Here is a 19,531-nt window from a genome sequence, read left to right as displayed (position 1 = left end):
GTTATTGAGAAACACCACGTTGTTGTGCTCAAAGAAACAGTCTACCTCTTTGGTGTAATCTTGTATGTCCTCTAGCAGAGCACTGCTGAAGTCAACCCGTTTCATTTTATCACCAACCTGATGAGTTTACGTTGACTGTAGACCATGTGGTTTACAGACCAAGAGACACCTTAACACTCGCCAGACAGTCGGTGAGGCACTGAATGTTCTTTGCTTGCCAGCGACTAGACTTTTGTGGATTATGCACAAACGTTTCCGAATTCTTTCCACTATGTCATCAAAAGTGCGAGGACTGCCTGGACTCTAATCTTTTTGGGTGCAGGTGGATCAAAGCCAAAACGCCGACGAAAACCACACTGGACTGAAATCGCTGACTTACTCTTTGCAAACTGCAGCACACCAAGTGCCTTCTGTTGAGCAGATGCCGTCTTACTTATGACTGATTGCGAACTGAGAAGACGCATTGATTGACATCTATCGACGATTTCCTGAAACACCAGGCCACACCCATTCACACAACACACATTTCTTTGTCAGCATGTCCCAAATTTCGTAATTATTATCGTCCAAAATCAGATTATTCTTTTTGAAACACCCTGTATATCGCTGAGGGAATTAGATTCGGAAATGCAACTCGAAATGTAGTATATGAGTTATGTTATTTGAGTGTCAAAGTAACACATGACGGCCAAAGAACGAACGAAATAAGATGCAGACTGGCAATAGAAAGAAAAGCATTTCTGAGAAAGAGGAATTCGTCGACATCTAATATAAACCTGAATATTAGGAAGTCTTTTCTGAAGGTATTTTACTTTTATGGAAGCGACAGGTGGATGATAAGCAATTCAGACAAGAAGAAGATAGATTTTGACATGGTGATATAGAGGAATGCTGAATATTAGGTAGGTAGATCGAATAAGAAATGAGAAGTTACCGTATCAGTAGGAAAAGAAAGAAATTTAGGCGCATTTTGAGCAAAAGAATGTATCAGTTGGTACAGGACTCACTCTAGCATTCATGTCATCCTGGACAAAAAGAAAAATTACCACCTCTTAATAGATCTATATGAGCTAAATGATGTACATATTTTTCATTTTATGTATAAATCAAATAATTTTTATCTGATTTTAATAAAAGCATATATTTAGAAGGAAAAATAACACAAGATAACTCTAATAATCAAGCAGTATGTAACAGTAGAAATTTGTTAAGAAATATCAGTATTAGTATGACCATGTAACTTTTAAATGCCACAATTTTGAAAATAAAACATATGTTGAAATGACAAAACTTTTTTTCTTACTTTCGGGTTTGCAAACTTTTTAACTACTTCTATTAAAATGACTTGATTAGCAATTTCATGCCCAGTTGCCAAAATGGCACAACCAGTGAGATGATTTTTTGTAGTAGTAGTAGTAGTAGTAGTAGTAGTTTCTTCTGCTAATTTTACCCATTTCATGTCAATAGAATCACCACCAGTTATAATACATCCTACGTTCTTACAGTGTTTTAGTAGCATTTCTTTGGTCATGGTATTTAAATCCTATATGTAATGACAGAAAAAAAATTGTGACACCAAAAAATACTTAATGTGGAGTAATGAAATGTCGGGAGTACATTTGTTTAGGTAACATAATTGATTAACATTGCAAGATAATAGGTTAATGTACATCGGGGACAAGTCTTAGCAAATGTGAAATGATGGTTCATCAATAATCAGTGTAATGACTAGAATGTTAAACGCAAGCATGCAAACGAGCATGCATTTTGCTGTGCAGGTGCTAAAAATCAGGTTGTGGAATGGAGTTCCATGCCGTTTCACTTGGTCAGTCAAAGCGGGACGGTTAATGCTGTTTATGGATGAAGCTGGAGTTGTCATCTAATGATGTCCCATACATGCTCGATTGGGGACAGATTTGGTGATCAAGCAGCCCAAAGCAACATGTCGACACCCTATAGAGCATGTTGGGTTACAACTGAGGTACGTGGGCGAGTGTTATTCTGTTGGAAAACTCCCCCTTGTCGGGAAACATCCATGTAATGCTGTTCATGAATGACAGCATAACAGGCTGATTTACAAATTTGTAGTTAGGGTGCATGGGCTAACCATAAGAGTGCTCCTGCTGTCATACAAAATCGCACCCCAGACCAATACCCCAAGTGCGTGTCCAGTGTGTCTAGCACACAGATAGGTTGTTTGTAGACCCTTAACTGGCCTCCTCATGGCCATCACTGGCATTGAGGCAGAACCAGCTTTCATCAGAAAATACATCAGACCTCCAACTAGCTCTTCAATGAGCTACAGAGCACCTGACTCGGGAGGTGTGCTTGAAGTAACCAGTTAGTAACAATTCATTGTGTTACTGTGGTGCCAACTGCTGCAGTACGAAACGCCAGAACCATACGCCAAACATGACAGTCTTCCCTCTCGGAAATGCAATGTGGCCATTTGGAGCCCGGTCTTCTTGCAGCCATACATTCTCGTGACCATCATTGCCATTTTTTTTTTTTTTTGTGGTGGTTGGGGAAATTAGGCACTTACTACATCCAAAAATTCATCTAATGAGTAGAAGGATTTGCCATTAAGAATTTCTTTTAATTTCCTTTTAAATGGTATATGGTTATGTATCAGACTTTTGATGCTATTAGGTAAGTGACCAAACACTTTTGTGGCAGCATAATTTACCCCCTTCTGAGCCAAAGTTAGATTTAATCTTGAGTTGTGAAGATCATCCTTTCTCCTCGTGTTGTAGCCATGTACACTGCTATTACTTTTGAATTCATTTGGATTGTTAATAACAAATTTCATAAGTGAATATATATATTGTGAGGCTACAGTGAAGATCTCTAGCTCTTTAAGTAAGTGTCTGCAGGATGCTCATGGATGAGCTCCAGCAATTATTCTGATTACATGCTTTTGTGCAATGAACACTCTTGTACTCAATGATGAGTTACCCCAGAATATGATGCCATTCGAAAGCAGAGAATGAAAATAGGAGTGGTAAGCTAATTTACTGAGATGTATATCGCCAAAATTTGCAATGACCCTAACAGCATAAGTAGCTGAACTCAAACGTTTCAGCAGATCTTCAGTGTGTTTTTTCCAGTTCAACCCCTCATCAATGCATACACCCAGAAATTTTGAATATTCTACCTCAGCTACTGATTTCTGATCGAAGTCTATATTTATTAATGGTGTTATTCCATTTACTGTGTGGAACTGTATGTACTGTGTTTTGTCAAAGTTTAATGAGAGCCCTTTCCAGAGGACCACTTAACGATTTTCTGAAAAACATCATTTGCAATTTGACCAGTTAATTCTTGTCTGTTGGGTGTGATAGCTATACTTGTATCATCGGCAAAATGTACTAGCTTTGCATCTTCATGAATATAGAATGGCAAGGCATTAATATAAATTAAGAACAGAAGAGGACGCAAGACCGAACCTTGCGGCACCCAATTCTTGATTGTTCCCCAGTTTGAGAAAGCACCAGTTTTTTGCATATTATGTGAACAGCTTATTTCTACTTTCTGCACTCTTCCAGTTAGGTATGATGTAAACCATTTGAGCGCTGTCCCATTCATACCACAGTATTTGAGCTTATCTAGAAGTATTCCATGATTTACACACTCAAAAGCCTTTGAGAGATCACAAAAAAATCCCAACAGGTGACTTCCGGTTACTCAGAGCATTTAATATTCCATTAGTGAAACTATATATAACATTTTTCATTGAAAAACCTTTCTGGAAACCAAACTGACATTTTGTTAAAACATTATTTTTACAAAGGTGTGAAGCTACTCTACAATACATTGCTTTTTCAAGAATTTTGGATAAGGCAGTCAGAAGAGAGATTGGGCGGTAGATGTTGACATCAGACGTACCCCCTTTTTTATGCAGTGGTTTAACAATGGCATACTTCAGTCTATCTCGGAAAATACCCTGCTTCAGACAGCTATTACATATGTGGCTAAGAATCCCACTTATTTCTTGGGAACAAGTTTTTATTATCCTGCTGGAAATGCCATCAATTCCATGTGAGCTTTTATTCTTGAGAGAGTTTATTATCTTCCTAATTTCAGAAGGAGAGGTGGGTGGAATTTCAATTGTATCAAATTGTGTGGGTAAGGCCTCTTCCATTAACTACCTTGCTTCTTCTAATGAACATTTAGATCCTATTTTCTCTACAACATTTAAAAAATGATTATTCAAAATGTTTTCAACTTCCGGCTTCTTGTTTGTCAAGTTTCCATTTGCTTTGCTGGTAATGCTGTCATCCTGTACTCTTGGTTGCCCTGACTTCCTTGTAATAATATTCTAAATTGTTTTGATTTTGTTATCAGAGGTATTAATCTCAGACATGATGCACATGCTTCTTGACTTTTTAATAACATTTCTTAATGTAGCACAGTAGCTTTTATAATATTTGGCTGTTTCTGTGTCATTACTCTTTCTTGTTGTTAGATACAGTTCCATTTTGTGGTTACAAAATATTTTTATTCCTTTAGTAAGCCAAGGTTTTTTTTGCATGGTTTCTTATAATTAGATTTAATTACTTTCTTGGAGAAATAGGTTTCAAATTCTCTTATAAGTGTATCATGAAAAAGTTATATTTTAAATTAGCATCGGGTTTGTTGTACATCTCATCCCAGTCTAACTGCTGAAGACTTTCTCTGAAACTTCTAATTGTTGAGTCATTAATTGAACGCACAACTTTGGAGGGTAGTTTGGAATTACTGAATGGAGCTATGTCATATACTGTGACTAGCTCAGCACCATGATGAGAAAGGCCATTCTCAACAGGACAAGAATTTATGTTTTTAAACTTATATTGGTCTATAAAAGTGTTATCTATCAAAGTGCTGCTGTCCTTTACTACCGAAGTAGGAAAATTAATGGCAGATGTCAAATTGAAAGAACTGAGCAAGACTTCCAGGTCATTCTTCCTATCACACTCTTTCAGTGAATCAACACTGAAGTCCCACAAATAATAATTTGCTTTCCCCTATCTGACAGATAGCACAACAAGGCAACCAAGTTTTCCAGGAATAAATGAAAGTTTCCTGAAGGGAACCTATATACTGTTACAATTATAAAAGAGCCCTCCTTCAGTTTAAGTTGACAGGCACATGCTTCTATATGTTGCTCTAGACAAAACTTTTTTGTATCAAAGATTTTCACACAGTGATAACTTTTGACATATATGGCAACTCCTCCTCTCACCTTATTCTCTCTACTCATATGTGCAGCTAGTTTATAATCACTGATATTTACCTTTTCCATATCAGACACAATGTGATGCTCAGACAGGCAGAGTATATCTATTACATTACCAGATTCAATGTCATCTAAACAAACCAGGAGCTCATCTACTTCATTCTTCACTCTCGGAATATTTTGGTGAAAAATGGTAGCATTACTTTTTACTTTACTTTTGTAAGAATCTACTTTTTTTCTTTACTCCACCAATATTTTGGTTAAATATGGTAACATTATTATTTACTTTCCTGTTGTGAGAATCTTGTGAGTTTTGGACCTCTTTAGCATCTGGCTGCCTGAACTTCTCATTGGACACTGATTTTAGTTTAAAAAGAAGGTACATCCATGAGTACTTGTGTCTCCCCTTATGGATTTCACTATATGTATCAATGACCTTTCATCAATAACATTATCAGATGCCAAGTTTTTTTTTTGTTTGCCAATAACACAAACATTGCAATAAATAGAAAATCAAGGGTAATCTTAGAAAGATAAGCTAATAAAATATTTGTGGAAATTAATCACTGGTTCCTAGCCAATTCTTTGTCACTAAACTTTGAAAAAACACGCTACATACAATTCAGAGCTTGTAAGGTGTGCCCCACGAGTATATGCCTAACATATAATGACAAGCAGATAGAAGAAGTGGACAGTGTTAAATTCTTGTGATTACAGCTTGATAATAAATTCAACTGGAGGAGCTCACCACAGAACTGCTGAAGTGTCTAAACAAATCTCTATTTGCTATGCGAATTCTGTCAGACATAGGGGATATAAAAATGAAAACCCTGGCATACTGTACTTACTTTCACACCATAATGTCATATGGGATTATTTTGTGGGGTAATTCATCAAGCCAAGCTCAAGTTTTCCAGGCACAAAAACGTGCAGTAAGAGTTATATGTTATGTGAAACCAAGAACATCCTGCAGAGACTTGTTTAGGGAACTAGGGATACTAACTGCTGCTTCGCAATATATTTATCCCTTAATGAAATTTATCATTAAAAATACATCACTTTTTCAAACCAACAGCTCAGTTTATGGAATCAATACTAGAAATAAGGAAGAAGAATCTTCACAAGGATTTAAAATCTACTCTTGTACTAAAAGGTGTGCATTATTCAGGGACACACATTTTTAATAACTTGCCACAGCCATAAAAAGCCTAACAACCAATGAAATTCATTGTGAGCTTCATGTCTTCGACTTAATCTTGATTGCCTTTTTTGGCTGCCCATATTTCTTTCATCTTCCGGCTGTGACCTTAATTGCGTTCTTCAGTCAATTTTATGCCTGTTCGTTTGTCACAGTGTATCTCATGTAGTTTACTTTTCTTAATGATGTTTCTGAATTTTATTCTGTCGTTTATTGCGTCTGCTGTGATGTTGCGTTGGTTCAGGTCGCTTTTTACTTCTGCCACCCATTTGTTGTTTCTAGTGGTTACCCAGTCAAAGATCTGTTTAGTCAGTCTGTGTGATGGCATTCTGTGTAGGTGTCCATAGAATTGTAGTCTGCGTTTTCTAATCTTTTCTTTGATTGTCTCCTTATATTTGTATAGTTCCTCTGTAGGTTTCTTGATCCACATTCCATTGTTGTTAGTTGCGCCAAATATTTTCCTAAGTATTTTCCATTCTACTTTTTCTAGCTGTCTGATACGCATATGCCCTAGGATTAGTGTTGTCTCTAATGCATATAGTGCCTCGGGGAGCACCACCGTGTCGTAGTGGCTTAATTTGGCTTTTTGTGAGATAGACTTCTTGTTGTAATGATTCCACACTACTTTGTATGCCTCGTCCAGTTTAGTGTTTCTTTCTTCGTTTGAGTCTCTGTTATGTTTGCTCATTTGTAGTGTTTCACTGAGGTATTTGAAGTTTGCCGTTTTGTAAATCATGCCACACATTGTGTTCAGAGATGAGAGTTTCTTTGTGCTCATAAACTGTGTTTTTTCGTAAGAGATCTGCAGTCCAGTTTTGGAAGCAATTTCGTGTAGTTTTTCAATAGCATCTTTTGTTTCGTTTATACCTTTCGTGACAATCGCCAAATCGTGTGCAAAAGTCAGACATTTAATCTCTAGGTTTCCTAAGGTTAACCCCTGTGGTGATATTTCCCATTCTTTTATTACCTTATCTAACACTAGATTGAAAAGGAGAGGTGAGAGGCCATGACCTTGTTGGACACCTGTGCAAATTTCAAACGGATCTGATAGTTCCCCACAGAATTTTACTGTGGCGGTTGTGTTAGTCAAGGTTTGTTCTATGATAGTCCATGTTTTGTTGTCTACTTTGTATTCAGCTAGAATTTTGAACCGAGTTTCCCAGTCGATAGAGTCGTATGCCTTTTTGAAGTCGACACAGGTAATGATCAAGTTCTGTTTGTGTTGTAAAATCATTTTCAGGTTCCAAATTTGTTCTGCACAAGACCGCCCTTTACGGAAGCCTGCTTGGTATTCCCCAATCAAGTGGTCGGTCTGGCATTCTAGTCTGTTTAGTAAAGCTTTAGAGAGGATCTGGTATGTGACCAGTAGTAGGGATATTCCTCTGTAGTTGTTCGGGTCAGTCTTGTCACCTTTTTTGTGTAGTGAGGGTATCAGGGCAGTTTTCCAATCGTCAGGAATTTTCATGGTCTCCCAGATATCTTCCAAGATCCCGTGGATGTCTTTGGCGAGTTCTGGGTCTTGTAACTTTCAGATTTCCACAATGATGCCGTCTGCTCCTTGTGCTCTACAATTCTTGAGTGACTTGATTATTTCTTTAACTTCTTCTAGAGTTGGAGGTTCACTATCTGGATTGTACATGGTTGTTTCTGTCATCATTTATTCTATAGTGAGGGTGCGCGCATTGAGGAGTCTTTTGAAGTACTTTGCCAGAACATCACCATTGTTTTTGGTATTGGTTTCTAGGGTTCCATCCGGTCTTCTGAAGCACAAGTTGGGTGGGTGATATTCAGTCATATTTTCTCTGAACATTCTGTAGAAGTTTCTTGTATTGTTCTTCGTCAAGTTGGAGTTGATCTCCATGCGTCGCCGTTTATCATACTGTCGTTTTTCACGGCAAATGATTTTGCTTGATTGTTTCTGTGTTTTCAGGAAGTTCATCCAATTCTCTGGGGATTTATGGCTAATAAATTTTTTCCATGCACTGATTCATTGGTCAATAGCTTGGACACATGTGTGGTTCCACCAATGGTGTTTCCTTGTGCGTGGTGCTTGTTCTAGTTTCATGGCCTCTCGGATTCTTCCTGAAAGTTGTATTCAATCTGTTGTTTTCTCCATTTTAATTTTGTCTAATATTTGAGTCTGGTTTAAAGTAAGGTATTCTGGATTTGGTCTAACAATTTTGTTCTTCTGAAGCTTTTTCTTGGGCGTAAGATGAATCCTGATCTGTAGTAGGTGGTGGTCTGAGTCAAAGTAGCCTTTACGTGTGCCTATGTTCAAATTTTTTTTTTTTTTGTGAGTCTTTCTGGACGATTAGGTGGTCGATTTGTAGTTCTTGCTTTCTGCTGGGGAATTTCCATGTGGTAAGTTTCCGTGTTGGTTTCTTGAATTTTGTTGACATAATGGAGAGGTCGTGGCTTTTGCAAAAGCCTATCAGATGTTTTCCATTTTTGTTTGTGTCATTATGTGGAGTATGTTTTCGTGTGGTATGTCTGTATATCTTTTCTTTTCCAAGTTTATCGTTGAAGTCTCCCAGTATTATTTTGACTCTATGTGCAGGAATTTTCCTGATAGTTTCTTCGATTGTCATCCAGAAGTCATTAATTTCGTCCGGGTTTTTCCTGTTGTAGTCATTAGTCGGTCCATGTGCTATGATTACTGTGTAGGATTTGTTGGCTGATTTCACTGTGATGGTGCTGATTCTTTTGTTTGGTGACGGAAAAAAGAAAAAAAATTACACACACACACACACACACACATATATATATATATATATATTGTAAAGATTTTATGATGGGCATTACTTTTGCTGGCGTAGTGAGGGTCTAATTCATATTATAAAAGTTACTTGAAATGTCTGGTCTGAGGTATCCCATGGTAGCATCTAAAGAACCTGACAACCACATCTTTTCAGTAACAGTTATAAAATGTTCGTTAAAAAGTTCTGCAACACTATACACATCTGTCACCAATGTATCATTTACTCTTAATGCTATTTGCCCCTCTTCATGTCTGGTTCTACCGGTCTCCTCCTCCACTATATCCCACATTGTCTTTATTTTGTTATCTCATATGACTATCTTTTCCTTGTAATATATCTCATTTGATGTCCATATTACAGTCTTTAATATTTTGCAGCATTTCTTGTCATGTGCTATAGCATCAACATCAGAACTGTTTCGGACTGACAGATAGATACCTCTATTCCTTCAGTAATCCATGGCTTCTTTGTAGACCCTGTTTAGTTTTGGAGGGAAACAGTGTTTAAATAAGTTAAGCACTGTGAACATCACTCCAGTGAATGTCTGAGGAGTGTCCTAAAATAATCAATTTTTGGCTTATTGATTACCCTCTTCAGTTCAGATTTAACAGATTTTATATCCTGTTCAGTATTAACATTTAACAGAACAAACTGCATGTCCTGGTCTGAGGGGCCATTGACTGTTGGTTTTTTAATATAATTTTGTTCATTGGACTTTATAATTTTATAAAGACATTATCAATGGCTGGCTGTGAGCAATTGGCTACCCTAGTTGGGAACTTTACAGTGGGAATTAAGCTGAATAACAGTGTTACTAACTCAAATAATTTCTTATTGGGAGAGTCTTGAAGGAAATCTACATTGAAGTCACCAGAGTCCACTATTTCCTTGTTTTTGGTTGTTAAATGGGCCAGTACAGCTTCAAGGTGGTTTATGAACAGATTAAATTACCTGCAGGTGCTTGATGGATAGTTACATTTAACAGTGGTATGTGCTGATGGATCCCTCCTCATCTGACTACATGTGTATTAAGTGTGCGGTTGAAATAAATATCAAACAGACCATAGGAGTCCTAGAAAAACAGACTGGGACTCAAATAAGAAAAACTCAAACTCATGATTATCTGCAAGTTAGAACTTCAATAAGAAGTACAGTATATTTGGAGCAGTGGAAGATGTAGTGATGTCTGTCATGATGACCTTGTGGGGACCTTACCAGTAATAGTGGCAAAGAGGAGATAAGACTTTCTGACCAGTGCAGCAGCAACCGCAATTGGAATATCTTGAGCAAAAGAAGAGTGTGCTCAGTGACTAATATCTGTATGGATGTGCACGGGGTTGTACTGCTGTAAATAATAAAGTGTATTTCATCTGAAGCCATGATATTATTAGTCACTTTAAAGAAGATATCCTGGATGTAGCAAGAAAGTTTAAATCATTTAATAAAGACACATCCTCTGACACGGCTTGTATAGCAATGCCTTTCCGGAGGTTTGGTTAACTGCATCCAGCAGAGTTGAAGCATTCTACGAACCAGTTACTGTGTGTCAACAATGGAGACAACTTGCACGAATAGTTCAAGAGAATTATTATGGCAAGACAGTGACATTCAAAGAGACCCATTCAGTGCTTCACATAAACATGTTCAGCAACCACCACTCGTTAAACAGGAAATGACATTTCAGTGCAATGTTACTGGTCTTGGCAATGCTACCTATGCTATTGCAAATTGGGTTCTTACAGACAATATACTAGGTGCCTTTGTTAAATTCAGTGCGTTACTGCGATCTTAGTAAAAAAAAAAAAAAAAAAAAAAATGGACCTGTGGAAGGTACATTAGCTTATTTGTTTTAGTTGTAAGTATTTGTCATGTATTATTGCTTGTATGGAACGTTCTACATCCTGGAGGACCTCCTCACTATGGATCAATTGGAATGCAAGTAAATCTCATCTAATCTAAGATGGACCGAAAAGTTTTGTCAGTTATTTCTTCCCTTCCTTCCTTCCCGAAGACAGGTTCTTTATCCCTCTTGAAGATCTCTAGATTGCTCTCCATTAGGTTTTCAAGTAGGTAGGTGTTGCTTCCCCACACTAGGTTATAGCCATGAGCACCACAGTCAACCAGCAGTTGTTCATCAGGCTGCAGCCAGCAGTCTATTAGTCTCCTCAATTCCTGAGAAGGATGAGCACTGTCTTTGTAAGGAAGGTAAGCTGAGACCAGTACAGATTCCCTCTCACTGTTTCTTCTTCCTGATGATCACAAAGTCCTTGGAATAGAAGTTCACCATTGGCATGAATGAAATTCCATTCTTAACGTAATTACATGTTCTTAGGGGGTTAAGATTTATAGTATAAAACAGCTTACCTCCAGTTCCTCTGAGGCCGCATGCAACCCTTCATATAAATAGGGTTCCAGAATCAGGGCCTTGCCAATCTCTTGTCTTTCCAGATTGCGATTCAAAGCAGCAGTTGCCCACTTACTGTGTTGTAAGTTTATCTGCAACACTTTCAGCTGCTAGCTTGCTGCTATTGTCACTTCTGATGTCCTTAACCACCCAGAAAATTATGCACAGGAACCCTAAATAAGGTTTTAGGGTCTGTTTTTGCATTGCCTTCAGAGATTTCTCACCATTTCCACCACAAGGGTTTAAGCACTGTTGATACTGTTAATACTTAGAGGTTATGCAGCCTTATTGTCTCAAACAGGGTCTTTGGAAGAACATACATAAGTGGTTTAGGTACCCAGATTGATGTCTTTGCAGTCTCTAAGAGTTTCTCTGGCGTTTTGACCAGCAGGTTCGTTTCCTTTTATGGAGATGTCTACTGTTCCTGTCCCCACACAGACGAAGATTAGAGCATCTCTGTCTGGATAGATCCTGAGGCCATACCAAGGCCTTGGCGAGACTGAGGGGGCACAAAAACTGCCTGCGGAAAAAAACTCAAAAGATGGTTAAGAATTAACCAGGTGAGCTATGCCAGATCTCTTGCGCCAGGTGTTCCTGTCTTTTGCCTGTGAGAAGAAGCATTTCCCTTGACCCGAGACTGTAAATGAATGCTGTTGTCTGAGTGTCATTTTGTCCAAGTAGTAGCACAAAGAAATTACTACTGAACATTTGTTGTATGGGTTATGTGCCAACAGTACGCTTGGTTAACACATTTGCTGCTTACGCAGCTATCTCATATCCAAAAATGAAACTTTTGCTGCAACTTCACCACAGTATTGTAGGATCTCAAAAGGCTGGCGAATGGGTGCTGAAGCAAAAATGCTACCTGGCTGAAGGCTTACAATTTATGACGATTTCTGCCAGTTGAGGACTGGAGTGAAACTGTTTATGCTAGAGTGCTTCAAATTATCTGATTTTCTCACAGGAATGCCTAAAATGAGAGCTCTTTATCTTATGCAGCAGATTTTGGAGTCAAATATGGCAAAAATATCAATGCAGCCGAGCTGGTACGAGAAACAGCGACTATCAAATCACAGTAGACAGCATCAATGAAGAGCATTGATGCGATCTCTTACTTGGATATCTGGAAGTTTTTCCAAAATATGGGTTATGAAATGCTTATCCAAAAATCGAAATAGATTTCACTGCAGCATCTAGTCAGAGCAGTTTCACAAAATTAACATGCTAAAAAAATACTTACGATGGATTATGGTTGAAACAGACTGTCAAATTCAGCTATCTCTGATGCAGCTGTTAAATTTGGCTTGAATGACATAGGGCCAATTGTACAATCTCGGGTTAAACCCGGCACAGCTAACCGAGGTTACCTTGGAGCACACATTGTGTGACACCATTTTAATCCCCAGTTATTTATTCCTGGAATAGTGTTTCCATTCAGTTAAATTGGCAACTTCAGAGCACACTGGGTATTTTCGCGTACGTCATTTCATAGGGCCAATTGTACAATCTCGAGTCATCGTCTGCAGAAAAAGTGTATCTAAAGGTTCTGTAAATGGTCAAACATTTTGTCAAACTTAACTATGCTTGCCAAATATTTGACTTTGCCTGGTGTAGTGACATGTTTGTCAAGCATAGATGTTGCTTCAGATAAATTCTGATTGAAAAAGTTTAACAGGATGGCAGACGTTGTTTGTGTTGACAGTCTGTCACATTTGTTTGGTGAAAAATATCAACAATGTAGGAAAAGTCAGATTGCTACTTACTGTAAAGAAGATATGTCAAGTTGCAGACAGGAACAATTAAAGGACACTCACATACAGCTTTCAGCCACAGCCTTCATCAGTAAAACACACACACATACAGCCTCCATCCCTCTCCGGGGGACACCACCTTGAAAAATCACTATCCGTGCGGGTGGAGAGGCTTGCGTATCTGCGGGAAGCTGAGGGCTACTCCAAAGGTAGAGGACCTACTGCCGGAAAGGCCTCAGCTGATGGATCAGACTAAGAGTGTCCCACAACGTCCCATCTTCCCTATCCACTCCTAGTCCTACCCTATTCCCCGACCCATACAAAGGTGTGATGCGATCCATGCTGAGGGGTGCATGGCACATGGGAAAATGTTTGCAAACGGAGCCTCAGAGATACCGGGCGACCTCCCTGAGTAATTAGCCTTGCATGGGGTGTTCGTGGTGTGGACCTTCTAGATCCCCAAATCTCGAGGGACCAACATGGACACTACTATAGAAAATAAAGAAAAAGAAATTGAGGGGCAAATTGAGACCTCAGATACCCAAACATCGGGGACAGAACCGATGGAAGGAATTTCCACAACTGAATCAAGGTCTAGACCTGAGCCAGAAGTGTGAACTGTAACCGATAAGCTAGACCAGATTAAGATCAAAGGCTTGTCTGGGGCCCTGAGGAGGAAGCTACTCAGGGAACAGAGGAAAAAGGAAGAAAAAGAATGGCTTCCTAAAAACAAGTGGAGGGAAGTAAAGGGACTATAACTCAAGACCCCCAGGAAAAAACTGTCTCAGGTTGAAGGGGACATGCAGAGCCCCACAATGTCAAAGACAGGTAGTAAGCGGATAGGGGAGGAATCAAAGACTCTCCCCTCCCTGGATAAGGGAGTCCAGACAAAACCGAGGCAAGAAATAGGGAAACAGACCTATAGTACTGCAGTCTCGGTTTTTAGGATGGCAGTTATCCAGGAAGGTTATCCACTGGTGGCCATCACCTCACAGCAGGAGGAACAAGTACAGATGGCCCTCTTTGAAAAGATTGGGGAGGGGGATGCAGGCCCAGGTCCCAACTTCAGGAGAGTCTATCTAGATAGTGGTGCACTCATTTTTGTCTGTGAGGGGGATGCACACAGTAGAATGGCTCAAGGACAAGGTATCCATGATACCCTCGTGGGAAGATGCGAAGCTGCTGGTCAAGATGGCAGCGGAGCTTCTTAGGACAGCAAAGATATCATTATGGGTACCCAAGACCCTTAAGGAAGTCTCTCCCAAGACTCTTGTTTGGGAAAATAGGAGCCCAGAACCCAAAAGTCCCGACAGAAGACTTGAGAGTGATTAACCAGAAGGTTGCTCCAGAAGGACGAACCCTGGTGGTGGAGGTTGGTGAGAAGACCCTGAAGGCGATGCGGGAGCAGGACCTGAAACTGTTTTTAGGGTTCTCGCAGGTCACCGTCAGGGTTCTCAAAGACTTCAAAGATGGCAGTAAGACGGAAATGGGCCTCTGCTTCCCTGAGCCGCTACCTGGGGAGACAGGAAGTGGACGTGGCCCTGACACAAGAATCCTATTTATACAAAGGGGGTGTATCGGCCCTTGGAGGCACTGGAGGTAAGCTAATCTATGTTAGGAATCTACGAAACTCCAGAACGTGCATCTATGTTAGAAATGGCATTTCTTTCATGCCAATGATGGACTTCTGCTCTAGGGACTTTAGTGACCATCAAAATGCAGCAATGTGAGGAAGATATCATGAGGGAAATTATTTTGGCCTCAGCATACCTTCCTTACGAAGACAGTTCTCCCCCCTCCCTTGGAGGTGAGGAGACTGGTAGAGACTTGCCATCGGCAAGGTGACCAACTGCTGGTGGGATGCGACGCCAATGCCCACAACCTAGTGTGGGGCAGCAAGGACACCAACAGCAGAGGTGAGCACCTTCTTGAATTTCTCTTAGCTAACAACTTAGAGGTCCTGAATAGGGGCAATGAACTTACATTCAGGAATAGCAGAAGGGAAGAAGTAATTGACATAACATTTGGTTCCATGATGATGGGTAGCTATGTCAAACAATGGCATGTGGTGTTGGAGACATCCTCCTCGGACCACATGTACATTAAATTCAAGGTTGAAATGGGAATCAGACAGACCATGACTTATAGGAATCCCAGGAAAACAGACTGGGAGAGATATAGGAGGGACCTGGACTTAGGCTTATTGGAAATTAAAACCACGATAAAGAATCCAGTAGAATTTGAGGAAGTAGCAGAGGCTGTTACCTCTGCCACAGTGACCTCATATCAGGACAACTGCACAATCACCAGGAAGTGCACAAATAGGAGTGTTCCTTGGTGGAATAACAAACTGGAAACGCAAAGAAAACAGGTACAGAGACTGTTTATTATTGCGAGCCGTAAAGGACAATCGGCTAAATATCGTGAGGCCCTTGTCAATTACTATCTTGCAATAAGTCAAGCAAAGGAAGCATCCTGGAAGGCATTCTTTGAGGAAGTGGAGGGTACGGTTGCACAAGCCAGACTTAACAAGATTCTCACTAGAGTACCAACCAATCCAGGAGGTACGTTGAGGAAGGAGGATGGGGAATATACAAAGACAGCACATGAGATGCTGGAATTGCTCCTCAAAACTCACTTTCCTCAATATGCTCTGCTGGATCACACAGACCAGTACGTGACCCCAGAGAGACAACGGTTCTCAGGCACTCAAAGAGAGCACTGGGAATTGGCCAAGGAGTGTGTGGACTTCAACAAAATCCAGTGGGCGGTGGGAACATTCCAACCGTTCAAGTCACTTGCCCCAGATGGAATTTTTCCAGCTCTCCTGCAACAGGCAGGAGGAAAGCTTATAAGAGTCCTATGCAGGCTATTCAAGGTTAGCTTAGCAGTAGGAATCATTCCCAATGCTTGGAGCGCAGTGAAGGTTGTCTTCATCCCAAAGCCACGGAGAATTGATCATACCAAGGTCAAGGATATGAGACCAATCAGTCTGTCCTCCTTCATTCTCAAAACATTGGAAAAACTGGTTAATGTATATGTTAGGGAGAGGAGGCTAAGTAGGGGCCCTCTACACCTGAACCAACATGCGTACCAACCAGGCAAATCATGTGAGACAGCTCTCCAGCAACTCGTTGGGGAGATGGAAAAAGCACTTCACTTCCAAGAAACAGCCCTCTGCATCTTCCTGGATATCGAGGGGGCCTTCAGTAACACGACTTTCGATTCCATCGTAAGGGCAGCACAGGTGCGTGACCTGGGGACCACTATATGTAGGTGGACCAGGACCATGCTTAGTGGAAGGAAGGTAGAGGCTACCATGATGAAAGAAAAGATGGTAATTAAGACCACTAGAAGCTGCCCACAAGGAGAAGTTTTGTCTCCTCTATTGTGGAATCTAGTGTTGAACGAACTCACTGAGGAACTAAATTCCCGACAATGCTTCTGCCAAGGATACGCAGATGACCTTGTCATAGTAATACTTGGCAAATTCACTGACACAGTCAGGAATATGGCACAAGGAGGGTTGGACATTGTGCAAAAATGGTGCATTAAACAGGATCTGAGAGCTAATCCTAAGAAGACTGTTGTGGAGCCATTTATGAAGTGACATATTCAGCATGGAAGTTGGAATCTAAAGCTCTTCAATGAAACTCTACCTGTGAAGGGGACAGTGAAATATCTAGGGGTAACCTAGGATGAGAAGCTAACTTGGACCCCTCATATTAAGAGTATCTGCTCCAAGGCAAAAAGTACTTCAGTGATAGTGAGTACTAGGAGAGTTTGTGGCAAAAACTGGGGCCTAAACCCCAGCGATATGTACTGGATATACACCACAGTGGTTAGACCTAGGATTTCCTATGGGGCCGTAGTGTGGTGGAAGAAGGTAGAACAGCAGGTTGCTGCTAAAGAGCTTGCTAAAGTGCAGAGATTGGCCTGCTTAGCCATAACGGGCGGAATTAGCAGCACACCAACCGCTAGAATGGAAGCCATGCTGGAAATGCCTCCACTTCACCTTTGGGTTAAGATGGAGGCAGCAGCTGGGGCATATAGACTTAAAACTGGCCAAACCTGGGTCTCATTCGGATATCCAGAATCACACGACTAACAAAGAGAGTGAGGTAAATATAGGTATGGCGGGGGAAATGCCTGCCGACTATATAACAGCTCCCAATTGCTTCGACAAACCTTACAACATAATAATTGGAAGTAGGGAGCAGTGGGAGAAAACATTTCAACACCGTACGGGGGACATCGTTTGGTTCACCGATGGGTCGAAAACAGACCAAGGCGTTGGGGCAGGGTTGTACGGGGTTCAGCCAAGACTGGAGAGCATCATCTCTCTAGGGAAACTGGTCTCTGTATTCCAAGCCGAAATTACTACAATCAGGGCATGTGTGGAGGAGAATATGCATAGGTGCTACAATGACCGTAGCATCTACATCTGTTCAGACAGCCCTGAAATCATTGGCAGCTCCAGCAACAAGATCTAAGTTTGTTGCAAATTGCCACAGGGCTCTGGTGAAACTAGGGGGAAGCAATAGGGCGAACCTAGTGTGGGTCCCTGGCCACTCAGGGATCTGTGGCAATGAACAAGCCGATAGATTGGCTAGGATGGGGCAACAACTCCATTTATTGGACCGGAACCCATCTTGACAATCAGCAAGGCTATGATCAAATTAGAACTACGGAACTGGCTTAGGAAACAGCACATAGGATATTGGACCAAGGTCCATAAACAAAAACATGGTAAGGTAATGATGCCCAAGCCATGTTTTAAAAGAAGCTCTGTAATCCTGGGATTGAACAGGAAAAGAGATCAAACTCATGTCTGGACTGATGACCGGCCATGGGAACTTCAAAAAACACCTACACACAATGGGTATAACGGAAGAGAACCCTAAATGTAGGATCTGTGATGAGGATGAAGAAACTGCATCACACCTAATCTTTGAATGCATGACATTGCAGAGTAAAAGATATAGAATCTTCGGGACAACTAGACCTGAAGAAATTGTGTCTAACGAAAAACTGGTAGAGGGACTCCTTGCACTATTTAAGGGCACTGGTTGGATTTACCAGATATACAGGGAGCGATACTGCACAATAAACCTAGTTTTGGTGCGGGCAGTGGCGGGTCAGACCTAAGCTGTTTTAGCTCTCCTGTTAAAATCAATCGATCAGCCTTCATCAGTAAAACACACACACACACGACCCCAAATTCCAGCATCTCAGGCCATATTCGGGCCTGAGATCAGCATCTCCGACTGCATTCCGGCCCGAGATGCTGGAGTTGGCAGTCGTGTGTGTGTGTGTGTGTGTGTGTGTGTGTGTGTGTGTGTGTGTGTGTGTGTGAGAGAGAGAGAGAGAGAGAGAGAGAGAGAGAGATTGCTTGTGTGTGGACTGCTTTATTACGATTTATCTCACTGTATCGTGACATTCTACTACTATGAAAACTATCAAGTATAAAAATATAATAGCGCTGACAATTACCAAAATGGTAGAGGTACCATATCTATCCCAGCCACATATTACACATGAAGTGGTTATGAACAAAATCAACATTTTACACATACAGTGACATCCCATGTGCAGAAGCAGTGTCAAGGTCACTGCTCTGTTGGTTTCATGCACAATTTGGTGATGCAGTGCAGGACTATAGGCCAGCATGTGATCACCTAAACAGGAAGCACAATCCACACTAGGCACACCGAATTGCAACAGCAGCCTGAGGCACCTGTGTTACAGCAATCTGGACCACCATTTCTGGAGGTCTTGCTGTATGGTGGTACAACATGCAATGTGTGGTTTTCATGAGCAATAAAAAGGGCAGAAATGATGTTTATGTTGATCTCTATTCCAATTTTCTGTACAGGTTCTGGAACCAAGGTGATGCAAAACTTTTTTTGATGTGTGTATTTCAAGCCAGAATTGTGAGACCATCCAGTGGTCCATGGGCTTCACTTAACAAACTGCTGCCCAAGAGAAATGGTAAAGTTAAGCCATGTGGATACTGCTGAGCTTTGAGCTCCCTCAAGATCTTGGACTGTTATCTATTTCCAAACATATAAGATTACACCCAGCATTTACCATGCGCTTCAGTGTACAGCAATTTGGACTGCAAAAAGCCATATCTGCAGATGTCAGTGAGACAGGAGGACATACAAAAGACAGGGATCATCCTACCCTATGGACTATATG

This window comes from Schistocerca cancellata, chromosome 2 (assembly GCF_023864275.1).
Source record: "Schistocerca cancellata isolate TAMUIC-IGC-003103 chromosome 2, iqSchCanc2.1, whole genome shotgun sequence".
Lineage (NCBI taxonomy): Eukaryota > Metazoa > Arthropoda > Insecta > Orthoptera > Acrididae > Schistocerca > Schistocerca cancellata.
This window is presented reverse-complemented; position numbering follows the sequence as displayed.